The sequence below is a fragment of the Taudactylus pleione genome, unplaced genomic scaffold, assembly GCF_031769625.1.
Source record: "Taudactylus pleione unplaced genomic scaffold, aTauple2 ptg000861l, whole genome shotgun sequence".
Lineage (NCBI taxonomy): Eukaryota > Metazoa > Chordata > Amphibia > Anura > Myobatrachidae > Taudactylus > Taudactylus pleione.
In genome coordinates this window covers 1,735,624-1,751,228 of record NW_028285263.1, presented here as the reverse complement: position 1 = coordinate 1,751,228, position 15,605 = coordinate 1,735,624, and positions in this window count along the sequence as shown.

Sequence of the window (15,605 nt, the reverse complement as noted above, 5' to 3'; positions counted from 1 at the left end):
CAGACCGGGGGCCGCTAGCGGTGGCGGCGGGCTCCCCCTCTGAGGAGGAATAACCCGTGGGACCACTAGACCACCAGGGATATATGGCAAGCGGGATGCCGGCAAGCCCTGGGGTTAATATGCTAGCCAGGGGAGGAAGCCTTCCCTGTCAGCGGCTCCTCCCCTCAGCTCAGCGCGCCTTTCAGCACGGAGTCTGGCGTCGCTGAGCTGCAGCTACTCGGCCACTCCTCCTCTGAGGTCTCCAGCGGCCATTTTCTCACAGTGGCAGCGCAGATCTTCAGGGAGCACGCGGACCGGTCCCCCTGTGTACCTCTCCCCTGATTAAGGACAGCGTACACAGCACTATAGCCCTCCCAGACACTGAATCTGGGCAGGTTGATTGTAGTGGAAAGGTGCAGTGAGTATATCTTCCTGCATGGTATGTGACTTTTGCTAGTGCTGCCTGTCTGTGCTTATTTTCTACTTACTGTCAGCTTATACCTATCCCTTTACTTCTCCTACAAGCCCTACAGGTGTGTGGGGGAGGGGCGTTTCTACTGACCTCACTTATATAGATCACGTATTTGTGAGGTCCGTCACATACAGTTGTGTGCTACTCAGTGCCATATTGTGGGCTGTTGTTCAGCACACCGGTGAGTGCGTTTTACTTCTACCCTGGTGCCAGATATATAATATATTCTGTCAGACGAGGAGGTTGAGCGCTCAGTGGCTCCGGTGTTGGCCTCCTGCGGACGCTGTTCTGCAGGAGTAGATAGGGAGGATTTGTCACAGGATGGCCTGTGTAGTCGATGCCAGGTGGCTCCTGGCCCATCCAGACCTTCTCTGGCGCAGGAACCACCGTGGGCGATGTTTTCTCAAGTGCTGGTGTCTATTGCGGACCGTCTGTCGGTCCCGACTGCTCTCCCTACTAGGTCGTTGTCCCAGCCGACCATCCCCCATTCCCCGGGTGTCCCGCAGTTATTGCGGAGTCCTCCTGGGTCTCAGTCGGTGGGTCCCTATGCGGGGTTGCCTATGTATATACAGGCTTCCCCTGTGCCGCAGCAGCCTGTGGTACCTTTTCAGGCCCCTATGGTGACTCCTCCACCCTGGGTGGATGTGCTCTCCAACTCCGTGCAAAATTTGGCGGCCGCTTCCTCAGCTTTTCAGTCAATGTTGCAGACTGACATGCCTTCTAGGATTTCAAAACGCCCACTCATGACACGGGCTGCTCAGGTATCGGACTCAGAGGGTTCCTCAGATGATGGGGAGGTCCCTGATGACACTGACTCGGACGCCTCGGTCCAGGAAATGGATACCAAGTCGTCCATTAATGTGCGAGCACTAGTTAGGGCGGTGCGAGCTATTCTTCTTATAGAGGATGAGGCACCGGTTCCTAAGTCGAAGTTTCCTAGTTTCAAAAAAACTAAGGTGGCTTCTGCGGTGTTTCCCCTGTCGGATCAGTTGACGGATCATATGGCGGTAGCTTGGCAGGCGCCCAGTAAGAGATTCCTTCCTCAGAAGCGGTTGGCTTCTAATTACCCCTTCCCTGAGGCACATTGTAAAAAATGGGAAACTCCACCGGCGGTGGATTCCCATGTCACCCGTTTAACTCGGGGCGCCACCTTACCATTACCGTCGATATCCTCGCTGAAGGATCCCACGGACAGGAAAGTTGAGACTTGCTTAGAGTCTATTTCTACTTCAGGGTCCATAGGGTATCCACAGGATACCTTGGGGGTATAGGTGTGACGTCAGTCGCAGGGCACCAAAGAGTTAAGCTTTCAGCCTCCCAGGATGCACTAGGTCCCCCTCCTATACCCCGCCCCCGGGCCAAGGCACCTCAGTTTAGTTTGGTGCCCGGCCGGAGTCGGGTGCACCTGTTGGAGTGGGGGCTAGAAGAGCCCCTGAAGCTTTTTCTTCATGCAGCTGTGGCTGCATATCTGGATGAACAGCATGGACAGTCAGTCCTGACGTCCATGCTGTCTTCCCTACACCCCGCCGGTACCAGAACGCCGGTACTGATCCGGGGATGCTGGTGGGCGTCTGGGGTCACAGCTAGCGGTGACCCCAGATGCTCCGGACCATGGCCGGATTCAAGGGGGACAGAGGTAAGCAGCGGGGTCCCGCGGTGGGTCCCCGCTGATCACATGGTCCTAAGTCCCCAGGCAGGGGGCTCCCTGGGGACTGGCTGCAGCGTGGAGCCAGGCGACCAACCTGCGCTTCCACTACCCCCTGGGACAGCGGACCGCAGCAGAGCGGTAGCGCTGCGGCGTCCCAGGGGTTAAATGCATGCCAGGGGAGCGCGCCTTCCCTGTCTCACAGCCGGCGCCTCCCCCGCTGCACACAGCCCTCTCTGCACTGTGCTGACTGGTCCTGTGTCAGCGCTCCTCCCCCAGGCCAGCTTCTCTCTGCTCCTCGGCGGCCATCTCTGCAACGCATGGTGAACGCTGCTGGAAGTCTGGAAGGAAGCATCGTGGTCTGGGTCCCCCCGCATACCTCTCCTCCGCTGTGGCTCAGGTCTGTGTATGCAGCGCTGTGTCCTACCAGGCCATGTGTCTGTGTAGTTGAGTGATCAGCGCTGTTAGTGCAGGAATTGTTATTTCTCTGCATTGTATGTGACTGTGCTAGCGCTGCCTGTAACTATTCTTCTCTAAACTGTCAGCTTTATTACTGTCCCTGTTCTTTCTGCTAAAGCCCTTGCGGTGCGGTGCTGCAGGGTGGTCTCTCGCCTATTTAATACTTAATTGGTGAGAGAGGTCACATACGTGGTGCCATCATGTCTGAAAGTGATTTTCCCCTCCGGCTACAGTGTACCACGTGCAAAGTACCGTTAGCGGAGGGGGAGGGTAGCGCGGAGGGCCTTTGCCGGCAGTGTTTGTCCATGGCGCGGCCTATTACGGTTACAGCACCGGTACAGGAGCCGCCCTGGGCTTGTTTCGCTCAGGCGTTAACAGCTTTAGTGGGCCAGTTAGCTCCGCAGCCCACGTTGACTCCGATGGGTTTGTCCCAGCAGTCTGTGGTGTCGTCACCCATGCAGGGGTTCCCACGACAATTGGTGGTACCCCACAGTCTCCCTATTTCCCCGCTCCCGGGTTCTCAGGAGCCAGCGTGGGTTAACTCCCTGACGAGTTCTTTACAGCGCTTGTCGGATGTGTTGCAAGGGGAGTCTGTGATGCGGCCTCATAAAAGGCCGGTGGCGTCTCTGTCCGCTCCTTATGAGGATGACGAAGGGACGTCTGATGATGGGGAGATTCTGGATCCTTACGATCAGGAACCTTTCCATACTAAGGACGCTGATGCTAAGTCCAAAGTATATATTCCTGGACTTATTCGGGCGGTCCGCACAGCCTTGGTGATTGAGGACGAAGTTCCCCCAGCGGCTAAATCTAAGTATGCCTTTTTCAAAGATGTGAAGGGCGATGCCACAGTCTTTCCTCTTTCGGGTCAGTTGGTGGACCATTTAGAGGAGGCGTGGAAACAACCTGGCAAAAGATACCAGCCGCAGAGACGCCTGGCGGTGGCTTATCCGTTCGCGGATAATTATTTTGCTAAGTGTGAATCCCCTCCACAGGTGGATTCTCACGTGACCCGTCTTGTCCGTAGTGCCACATTGCCGATGCCATCCATGTCCTCCCTTAAGGATGCTACGGACCGCAAGGTAGAAATCTGCCTGAAGTCCGCTTATTCCCTTGCAGGGGGGGCAGCACGGCCGGCTATGGCCATTTGCTGGGTTGCCAGAGCGATGGAGCGCTGGGCGGATTCATTAGAGGCTTCTTTTGAATCCGACTGTCCGGCCGAACAAGCGGAGTTGATTGGCAATCTCCGTGATTCGGCCACCTACATCAACGAGGCGGCTCTAGACATTAGTACTCTGGTGTCTAGAATTTCTTCAGCAGCGGTAGCTGCTCGTCGCACCTTGTGGCTGCGATCCTGGAAGGCGGACGCAGATCCAAGAAAGGTCTGGAAGCGTTGCCGTTTACCGGAGAAGTTCTCTTCGGTCCGGATCTGGATAAGATTGTGGCCACGCTGGCGGCAGCCAAATCTGCTTGTCTCCCGTCGGCCGCTGCTCCTTCTGGTTCTGGACCATCGTCCTTTCGGTCATCTAGGGCCCAGGGCAGGCCCAAACCACAGTCGTTTCCTCGACAGGCTGGCCCTAAGAAATCGGTCAAGCCCCGGAAACAGGCATGGAGTACCAGACGTCCGGCCCCCAAGCCAGATGACAAGCCTGCGGCCTGACGGTCCGGGTCTCCCCTTGGGGGATCCCAGGGTGGGAGGCCGCCTGCTGCAGTTCTCCCGGTGTTGGTCGTTCACTACGACAGACACTTGGGTTCTGGAGGTGGTCTCTCACGGGTACGCCCTCTCCTTCCGGCACAGACCCCCGGCTCGATTCTTCACCACGGGTCTACCATCAGACCGGAACAAGGCTACGGAGCTGCGGAAGGTATTGCACACTATGCTCCAGGCTGGAGTTATAGTGCCTGTTCCATTCTCCCAGAGGGGCCAGGGTTTCTATTCAAATCTATTTTTGGTACAGAAACCCAATGGGTCATATCGTCCGATTCTCAACCTCAAAGCACTCAACAAGTCTTTGCGGGTCCCGAAGTTTCGGATGGAGACCCTACGGTCCATCATTCTGGCGCTGGAACCTTGGGACTACATGGTGTCATTGGACATACAGGACGCTATGGCGGTCATGGCGGCTTCTCTGCGGCTGCAAGGAGTCCGCATGTTGCCGTACTTGGACGACCTGTTATTGGTGGCAGGATCTCCAGAGCTCCTGTTACACCACTTGGACCTGACCATTGCACTGCTGCAACGGCACGGCTGGCTAATTAACTGGCAGAAGTCCACTCTAATCCCGTCTCGGAGGATTCTGCATCTTGGAGCCTTATTGGACTCGGGACAGCAAAGGATCTTCGTGAGGACAAGATCTCTGCTTTACAGTCAAGGGTGCGCAGTTGTCTGCACAGCCGCCGGGTGTCCTTACACTCGGCGATGAGCTTACTGGGCTCCATGGTGTCGGTGTTCGACATGGTGGAATACGCCCAGTTTCACTCTAGACCTCTGCAGCACCTGATCCTGTCCAAGTGGAACGGGCTGCCTCAGTCTCTGAAGTTCCAGACGATTGTGCTCACCCCGGAGGTTCGCCTGTCCCTTGCGTGGTGGTTAAAGATGACCCACCTCAACAAGGGACGTCCATTCTGGGTTCCAAATTGGGTCCTGTTGACAACGGACGCCAGTCTTCGGGGCTGGGGAGCAGTTTCGGGTCCACACTTGTTCCAGGGCAGGTGGACACCGACAGAAGCGGAGCTTCCAATAAATATCTTGGAACTCCGTGCGGTCTTCAATGCTCTCCTGCAGGCACAGCGGTTTCTCCAGGGTCACCCGGTGCAGGTCCAGTCGGACAATGCTACCACCGTGGCCTACATAAACAGGCAAGGAGGAACTCGCAGTCGGGCGGCTCTCGTAGAGGTCTCTCGGATCCTGGTTTGGGCGGAGCGCAATCTTCCGGCCATATCAGCGGTCTTCATCCCGGGAGTGCTAAATTGGGAGGCGGACTTTCTAAGTCGCCAGGACGTTCATCCAGGGGAATGGTCCCTGCACCCGGACGTTTTTCAACTACTGGTGGACAGGTGGGGTCTTCCAGAAATCGGCCTCATGGCGTCCCGGCACAACAACAAGTTGCTGGTGTACGGGTCTCGCACAAGAGACGAAGGGGCGTCTCTGGTGGATGCTCTGTCCGTCCGGTGGACGTTCAGGTTCGCATACCTGTTCCCTCCGGTCTCCCTTCTTCCACGGGTAATCCGGAAATTCAAACAGGAAGGAGGGACGCTCCTGTTGATAGCTCCCGCGTGGCCCAGACGGCACTGGTTCTCAGACCTTCAGGGTCTGTCCGTGGACAGTCCTCTGCGGTTGCCGCTACGACCGGACCTTCTGTCTCAGGGTCCTTGTCTTCACCCGGACCTGACTCGGCTGTCTTTGGCGGCGTGGCTGTTGAGACGGCCATGCTGAGGTCCTGGGGGTTTGCCAGCTCTGTGGTGCGTACCATGTTACGAGCTCGGAAACCGTCTTCCGCGAGGATATACCATCGCGTGTGGCATACGTTCTTCCAGTGGTGTCGACCGAGAGGTTATGCACCGCGGGAGTTTCGTCTGTCTCCTGCAAGCGGGACTAGATCATGGGCTTCGCCTTGCTTCTTTGAAGGTACAGGTTTCGGCCCTATCTGTCTGGTTTCACCATAGGATTGCTACAATCCCGGATGTGCGCACCTTTATGCAAGGTGTTCTCCGTATTCAGCCGCCCTTTGTTCCACCTGTGGCGCCTTGGGATTTGGCTGTGGTCCTGAGGGCTCTCCAAGGACCGCCGTTTGAACCACTGGGCTCAGTGGATATTAAATGGCTAACAGCTAAGACTGTTTTCCTTCTGGCCGTTGCTTCAGCCAGACGTGTTTCTGAGTTAGGGGCTCTTTCTTGTAGACCCCCTTTCTTGGTTTTTCATGGGAACAGGGCAGTGCTCCGCACTCGGCCCGAGTTTCTTTCCAAAGTTGTTTCCCAGTTTCAGGTTAACGAGGAAATAGTTGTTCCGGCCTTTAACTCACCGGGTCTGTCCGTGGGTGAGGCCTCTTTGGATGTTGTGCGGGCCTTAAGGACTTATGTGGACCGCACTTCTTTGTTTAGGAAGTCGGACGCTTTGTTGTCCTCTATGGCTTCTGTAAAAAGGGTTGGCCTGCTTCAAAGCAAACTTTGGCAGCCTGGATCCGTAAAGCTTCAGAAATAGCCAATCTTCATGAAGGCCTACCGGTCCCTCCTTCTCTGAAGGCTCATTCCACTAGGTCTGTGGGTCCTTCGTGGGCAGCTCGACGTGGTGCCTCGGCAGTTCAGATCTGCAAGGCTGCTACGTGGTCTTCTGTCCATACCTTCGTGAGGTATTACAGGTTTGACACCTTCGCCTCTCAGGATGCTTCCTTCGGGCGGCGGATTCTCCTTTCTGCACAGGAGCGTCCCCACCCTTAAAGGATACTGCTTTGGGACATCCCCAAGGTATCCTGTGGATACCCTATGGACCCTGAAGTAGAAAATATGATATGGTAAGAACTTACCCTTGTTATCTCTATTTCTACGAAGTCCATAGGGTTCCACAGGACTCCCGCCCTGTCGCACCTGTGCTGCAGATGGGCTTTGCTCTGGTCACCGGTTTTCCGTCTCCCTCTGGTGAGAATGTGATTCTTGTATGTGTCCAGATCTTTGTTCTCTCTCTTCCTTCTCCTCCTCCGGCCTATGGCTTGGTAACTAACTGAGGTGCCTTGGCCCGGGGGCGGGGTATAGGAGGGGGACCTAGTGCATCCTGGGAGGCTGAAAGCTTAACTCTTTGGTGCCCTGCGACTGACGTCACACCTATACCCCCAAGGTATCCTGTGGAACCCTATGGACTTCGTAGAAATAGAGATAACAAGGGTAAGTTCTTACCATATCTCATATTTTACTCCCTCTCCGGGGCGGTGGCCCGACCGTCCATGGCCATTTCCTGGGTGGCCAAGGCCATTGAGGGGTGGGCCAATGCATTGGAAGATACCTTCCCGGACGACGCTCCGGATGTCCAGCGGGCGTTGTTGGGACAAATGAGGGACGCTGCTTCTTACATTGGAGAAGCTTCTTTAGATGCTTGTCTGCTGACCTCGCGGGTATCGGCTGCAGCGGTGTCTGCCCGCCGATCCTTATGGTTGCGGTCCTGGAGAGCGGACTCTGATTCAAAGAAAGGTCTGGAGGCCTTACCTTTCAATGGGGAATTACTATTTGGTCCGGACTTGGACAAAATAGTGGACACCCTGGCTAAATCCAAGTCGGCCTTCCTCCCTTCGGCGGCACTGCCTGCTAAGGTTCGGAGTTCGGCTTTTCGTTCCTTTCGGGTTCAGGGTAAGGCGAAAGGTCAGTCCTTCCCGAGACAGTCTGCGAGTAAGACTGCCTCTAAACCCAAGAAGCAAGCCTGGAGTGCTCGGCGCCCTTCTTCCAAGCAGGAAGATAAACCTGCGGCCTGATGGGACGGGCCTCCCTCTGGGGGACCTCAGAGTGGGAGGCCGACTTCTATTTGCCCAGTGCTGGCACAATACCACCACGGATGCCTGGGTTCGAGAAGTGGTCTCCCAGGGGTACGCCCTGTCTTTTCGTCACAGACCACCCCACCAGTTTTTCTGCACAAGTCCTTCTCAGGACAAGACCAAGGCGTTACAGGTTCAGGAGGCTATAGAGTCCTTGCTGAAAGCAGGGGTCATTGTTCCCGTTCCTCTATCACAACGAGGGACGGGGTATTATTCGTCTCTGTTTCTGGTGCAGAAACCCAATGGTTCTCATCGCCCTATCCTCAACTTGAAGTCTCTGAACAAATTCCTCAGAGTTCCCAAGTTCAGGATGGAAACGTTACGTTCCATCATTCTGGCGATGGAACCGGGGGATTACATGGTGTCCCTGGACATCCAGGACGCCTACCTCCATGTTCCGATAGCATCTTCACATCAGCGGTATCTGAGGTTCGCTATCCTTCAACATCACTATCAGTTCCGGGCGCTACCCTTTGGTCTCTCCACGGCACCGAGGGTGTTCACGAAGATTATGGCGGTCATGGCCGCACATCTTCGGAACCAGAATGTACGGCTGCTGCCGTACCTGGACGACCTCCTGTTGCTGGCGAGCTCCCCAGAGGTACTGCTTCAACATCTCCACCTGACGATCGCTTGCCTGCAAGCACACGGGTGGTTGATAAATTGGAAAAAGTCCTCCCTGATTCCATCACAGCGGATGGTTCATTTGGGAGCCCTGCTGGATTCGCGTCAGCAAAGGATCTTCCTGACTCCGGAGAAGGTCGCCTCCCTACAGCTGCGGATACGCAGTTGCCTGAGCCGTTTCCGCCTGTCGGTCCATTCGGCTATGAGAGTTCTGGGGTCCATGGTGTCGACATTCGACATGGTGGAATTTGCCCAGTTCCATTCCCGGCCCCTGCAGGGGCTGATTCTATCAGAATGGAACGGGTTACCTCACCGGATCCGCTCTCAGGTGCTGGTGTTGTCTTCGGACGTTCGGCTATCTTTGGCTTGGTGGCTTCAGACAGCTCATCTGGTCGAGGGGCGCCCATTTTGGATCCCGGACTGGGTCCTGCTCACGACGGATGCCAGTCTCCGGGGTTGGGGGGCAGTGACCGGCTCTTTGTCGCTTCAGGGTCGTTGGTCAGCGGAAGAAGCACTTCTCCCCATCAACATCCTGGAACTGCGGGCAGTATACAGGGCCCTGCAGTCGTCCGGCCCCGCTCTTCACGGAAGGGCGGTACAGGTGCAGTCCGACAACGCCACCACGGTGGCGTATATCAATCACCAAGGCGGAACTCGCAGTCAGGCAGCGATGTCGGAGGTGTCTCGTATCCTGACTTGGGCGGAGGGTCACATTCCAGCGATCTCGGCGGTCTTCATCCCCGGAGTCCTCAATTGGGAGGCGGACTTCCTCAGCCGTCACGACGTGCATCCCGGGGAATGGTCGCTTCACCCAGAGGTGTTTCAGCTACTCGTGGACAGGTGGGGACTGCCGGAGCTGGACTTGATGGCCTCCCGTCACAATCACAAGTTGCCCGTTTACGGGTCAAGGACAAGAGACGCAGGTGCAAGTCTGGAGGACGCGCTGTCGGTGAAATGGACGTTTCACCTGGCGTATCTGTTTCCTCCGATATCCCTGCTTCCTCGGGTTCTGTGGAAATTCAAGCAGGACGGCGGCATGCTCGTGCTGGTAGCTCCGGCGTGGCCCAGACGTCCTTGGTACTCCGATCTCAGGAGCCTCTCCATCGACGCTCCGTACCTTCTTCCTCAGCGTCGGGACCTGTTGTCTCAGGGGCCCTGCCTTTACACGGATCTGGGTCGGCTGTCTTTGACGGCGTGGCTCTTGAGACAGCCGTCTTGAGGTCTCGGGGCTTCTCCAGTTCGGTTATTGGTACCATGCTCAGGGCACGCAAGCCTGCTTCAGCACGGATTTATCACAGAGTGTGGCACACTTACTTTCAGTGGTGTGAGTCCAGACATTATGATCCTCAGGTGTTCCGAGTTTCTAGGATCTTGGAATTTCTTCAGTCAGGATTGGATCTCTGCTTACGCCTTGCATCTCTGAAGGTTCATGTGTCCGCCTTGTCCGTGTGGTTTCAACGGCGGATTGCAATACTACCAGACGTTCACACCTTTTTCCAAGGTGTTCTCAGGATCCAGCCTCCCTTTGTGCCTCCTGTGGCTCCTTGGGACTTGGCGGTGGTGCTACGGGTCCTGCAGGGTCCTCCGTTTGAGCCTCTTGAGGCGGTGGAGCTCAAGTGGCTGACATTTAAGACGGTTTTTCTCCTGGCAATTGCTTCGGCCAGGAGGGTGTCTGAATTGGGGGCGCTTTCCTGTCGCCCTCCTTTCCTGATTTTTCACCAGGACAGAGCGGTGCTCCGCACTCGTCCTGAGTTTTTGCCCAAAGTGGTCTCGAAGTTCCATATTAATCAGGAACTTGTTGTGCCAGCTTTTCAGTCCCCTGATCTTTCAGCTGGTGAGACTTCCTTAGATGTGGTCCGGGCGCTTAGAATTTATGTAGACCGGACGGCTTCGGTTAGGAAGTCTGATTCCTTGTTTATCCTCTTTGGTTTTCACAAGAGGGGTTGGCCTGCCAACAAACAAACGTTAGCCCGTTGGCTTCGTTCCGTTATTTGTGAGGCTTATGCACAGGAGGGCTTACCTGTGCCAGCCTCTGTTAAGGCTCATTCCACTCGTTCTGTGGGTCCCTCTTGGGCTGCTAGACGTGGCGCTTCTGCTGTTCAGCTGTGTAAGGCGGCCACTTGGTCTTCAATTCAAACGTTTTTGAGGTTCTATGCGTTTGACACCTTTGCCTCTCAGGATGCATCCTTTGGGCGCCGGGTACTCCTTTCAGCACAGGAGCGTCCCCGCCCTTAGTTGTACTGCTTTGGGACATCCCCAAGGTCAACCCTGTGGACCCCCTATGGACCCTGAAGTAGAAAACGAGATATGGTAAGAACTTACCTTTGTTATCTCTGTTTCTACGAAGTCCATAGGGTCCACAGGGCGCCCGCCCTGACGCACCTGGCTTCAAATGGGCTGTGTGGCTGGTCACCGGTTTTCCGTCTCCCATTTCTGTGAGTATGGTTTCTTGTGTGTTCCAGTCTTCCTTCTCTCTGTTTAGTCTCCTCCTCCGGCCTTGGCTGCTTACCAACTGAGGTGCTGTGGCCGGGGGCGGGGTATAGAGGAGGACGGACCCAAGTGCATCCTGGGAGCAGCTAAAGCTTTAACTGCGTGGTGCCCATGGATCCAGATCCAGCTATACCCCAAGGTCAACCCTGTGGACCCTATGGACTTCGTAGAAACAGAGATAACAAAGGTAAGTTCTTACCATATCTCTTGTTATATTATACAGGAGCCATTATATACAGAGCAGAGCTGCATACCGTAGTCCTTCCTAATGCTCTATATAGTATAATCTCCCATATAGTATACAGAGCCATTATCTACAGAGTAGAGCTGCATAGTTCTTCCTAATGCTCTATATATCCTAATCTCCCATATATTATACAGGAGCCATTCTACAGAGCAGAGCTGTATAGTCCTTCCTAATGCTCTATATAGTATAATCTCCCATATATTATACAGGAGCTATTATCAGCAGAGCTGCATAGTCCTTCCTAATGCTCTATATAGTATAATATCCCATATATTATATACAGGAGCCATTATCTACAGAGCAGAGCTGCATAGTCCTTCCTAATGCTCTATATAGCCTAATCTCCCATATATTATACAGAGCCATTATCTACAGAGCAGAGCTGCATAGTCCTTCCTAATGCTCTATATATCCTAATCTCTCATGTATTTTATATACAGGAGCCATTCTCTACAGAGCAGAGCTGCATAGTCCTTCCTAATGCTCTATATAGCATAATCTCCCATATATTATACAGGAGCCATTATATACAGAGCAGAGCTGCATACCGTAGTCCTTCCTAATGCTCTATATAGTATAATCTCCCACATATTATACAGAGCCATTATCTACAGAGCAGAGCTGCATAGTTCTTCCTAATGCTCTATATATCCTAATCTCCCATATATTATACAGGAGCCATTCTACAGAGCAGAGCTGTATAGTCCTTCCTAATGCTCTATATAGTATAATATCCCATATTTAATATACAGGAGCCATTATCTACAGACCAGAGCTACATACTGTAGTCCTTCCTAATGCTCTATATATCCTAATCTCCCATATATTATACAGGAGCCATTACCTACAGAGCAGAGCTGCATAGTCCTTCCTAATGCTCTATATAGTATAATATCCCATATATTATATACAGGAGCCATTCTCTACAGAGCAGAGCTGCATAGTCCTTCCTAATGCGCTATATATCCTAATCTCCCATATATTATATACAGGAGCCATTATCTACAGAGCAGAGCTGCATAGTCCTTCCTAATGCGCTATATAGTATAATCTCCCATATATTATACAGGAGCCATTATCTACAGAGCAGAGCTGCTTAGTCCTTCCTAATGCTCTATATAGTATGATCTCCCATATATTATACAGGAGCCATTATCTACAGACCAGAGCTACATACTGTAGTCCTTCCTAATGCTCTATATAGTATAATCTCCCATATATTATACAGGAGCCATTCTCTACAGAGCAGAGCTGCATAGTCCTTCCTAATGCGGAATATAGCATAATCTCCCATATATTATACAGGAGCCATTCTCTACAGAGCAGAGCTGCATAGTCCTTCCTAATGCTCTATATAGTATAATCTCCCATATATTATACAGGAGCCATTATATACAGAGCAGAGCTGCATAGTCCTTCCTAATGCTCTATATAGTATAATCTCCCATACAGGAGCCATTATATAGAGAGCAGTGCTGCATAGTCCTTCCTAATGCTCTATATAGCCTAATCTCCCAAATATTATACAGGATCCATTATATACAGAGCAGAGCTGCATAGTCCTTCCTAATGCTCTATATATCCTAATCTCCCATGTATTATATACAGGAGCCATTATCTACAGACCAGAGCTGCATAGTCCTTCCTAATGCGCTATATATCCTAATCTCCCATATATTATACAGGAGCGATTATCAGCAGAGCTGCATAGTCCTTCCTAATGCTCTATATATCCTAATCTCCCATATATTATATACAGGAGCCATTATCTACAGAGCAGAACTGCATAGTCCTTCCTAATGCTCTATATATCCTAATCTCCCATATATTATACAGGAGCCATTCTCTACGGAGCAGAGCTGCATAGTCCTTCCTAATGCGGAATATAGCATAATCTCCCATATATTATACAGGAGCCATTCTCTACAGAGCAGAGCTGCATAGTCCTTCCTAATGCTCTATATAGTATAATCTCCCATATATTATACAGGAGCCATTATATACAGAGCAGAGCTGCATAGTCCTTCCTAATGCTCTATATAGTATAATCTCCCATACAGGAGCCATTATATAGAGAGCAGTGCTGCATAGTCCTTCCTAATGCTCTATATAGCCTAATCTCCCAAATATTATACAGGATCCATTATATACAGAGCAGAGCTGCATAGTCCTTCCTAATGCTCTATATATCCTAATCTCCCATGTATTATATACAGGAGCCATTATCTACAGACCAGAGCTGCATAGTCCTTCCTAATGCTCTATATAGTATAATCTCCCATATATTATACAGAGCCATTATCTACAGAGCAGAGCTGCATAGTCCTTCCTAATGCTCTATATATCCTAATCTCCCATGTATTATATACAGGAGCCATTATCTACAGAGCAGAGCTGCATAGTCCTTCCTAATGCGCTATATAGTATAATCTCCCATATATTATACAGGAGCCATTATCTACAGAGCAGAGCTGCATAGTCCTTCCTAATGCTCTATATAGTATAATATCCCATATATTATATACAGGAGCCATTATCTACAGACCAGCGCTACATACTGTAGTCCTTCCTAATGCTCTATATAGTATAATCTCCCATATATTATACAGGAGCCATTATTTACAGAGCAGAGCAGCATAGTCCTTCCTAATGCTCTATATAGTATAATCTCCCATATATTATATACAGGAGCCATTATCTACAGAGCAGAGCTGCATAGTCCTTACTAATGCTCTATATAGTATAATCTCCCATATATTATACAGGAGCCATTCTCTACAGAGCAGAGCTGCATAGTCCTTCCTAATGATCTATATAGTATAATCTCCCATATATTATACAGGAGCCATTATATACAGAGCAGAGCTACATACCGTAGTCCTTCCTAATGCGCTATGTAGCATAATCTCCCATATATTATACAGGAGCCATTATATACAGAGCAGAGCTGCATAGTCCTTCCTAATACTCTATATAGTATAATATCCCATATATTATACAGAGCCATTATATACAGAGCAGAGCTGCATAGTCCTTCCTAATGCTCTATATATCCTAATCTCCCATATATTATACAGGAGCCATTATATACAGAGCAGAGCTACATACCGTAGTCCTTCCTAATGCGCTATATAGCATAATCTCCCATATATTATACAGGAGCCATTATATACAGAGCAGAGCTGCATAGTCCTTCCTAATGCTCTATATATCCTAATCTCCCATATATTATACAGAGCCATTATATACAGAGCAGAGCTGCATAGTCCTTCCTAATGCTCTATATAGCATAATCTCCCATATATTATACAGGAGCCATTATATACAAAGCAGAGCTGCATAGTCCTTCCTAATGCTCTATATAGCATAATTTCCCATATATTATACAGGAGCCATTCTCTACAGAGCAGAGCTGCATAGTCCTTCCTAATGCTCTATATAGTATAATCTCCCATATATTATACAGGAGCCATTATATACAGAGCGGAGCTACATACCGTAGTCCTTCCTAATGCGCTATATAGCATAATCTCCCATATATTATACAGGAGCCATTATATACAGAGCAGAGCTGCATAGTCCTTACTAATGCTCTATATATCCTAATCTCCCATATATTATACAGGAGCCATTATATACAGAGCAGAGCTACATACCGTAGTCCATCCTAATGCGCTATATTGCATAATCTCCCATATATTATACAGGAGCCATTATATACAGAGCAGAGCTGCTTAGTCCTTCCTAATACTCTATATAGTATAATATCCCATATATTATATACAGGAGCCATTATATACAGAGCAGAGCTGCATAGTCCTTCCTAATGCTCTATATAGCATAATCTCCCATATATTATACAGGAGCCATTATATACAGAGCAGAGCTGCATAGTCCTTAATAATACTCTATATAGTATAATATCCCATATATTATATACAGGAGCCATTATATACAGAGCAGAGCTGCATAGTCCTTCCTAATGCTCTATATAGCCTAATCTCCCATACAGGAGCCATTATATACAGAGCAGTGCTGCATAGTCCTTCCTAATGCTCTATATAGCATAATCTCCCATATATTATACAGGAGCCATTATATACAGAGCAGAGCTGCATAGTCCTTCCTAATGCTCTATATATCCTAATCTCCCATATATTATACAGGAGC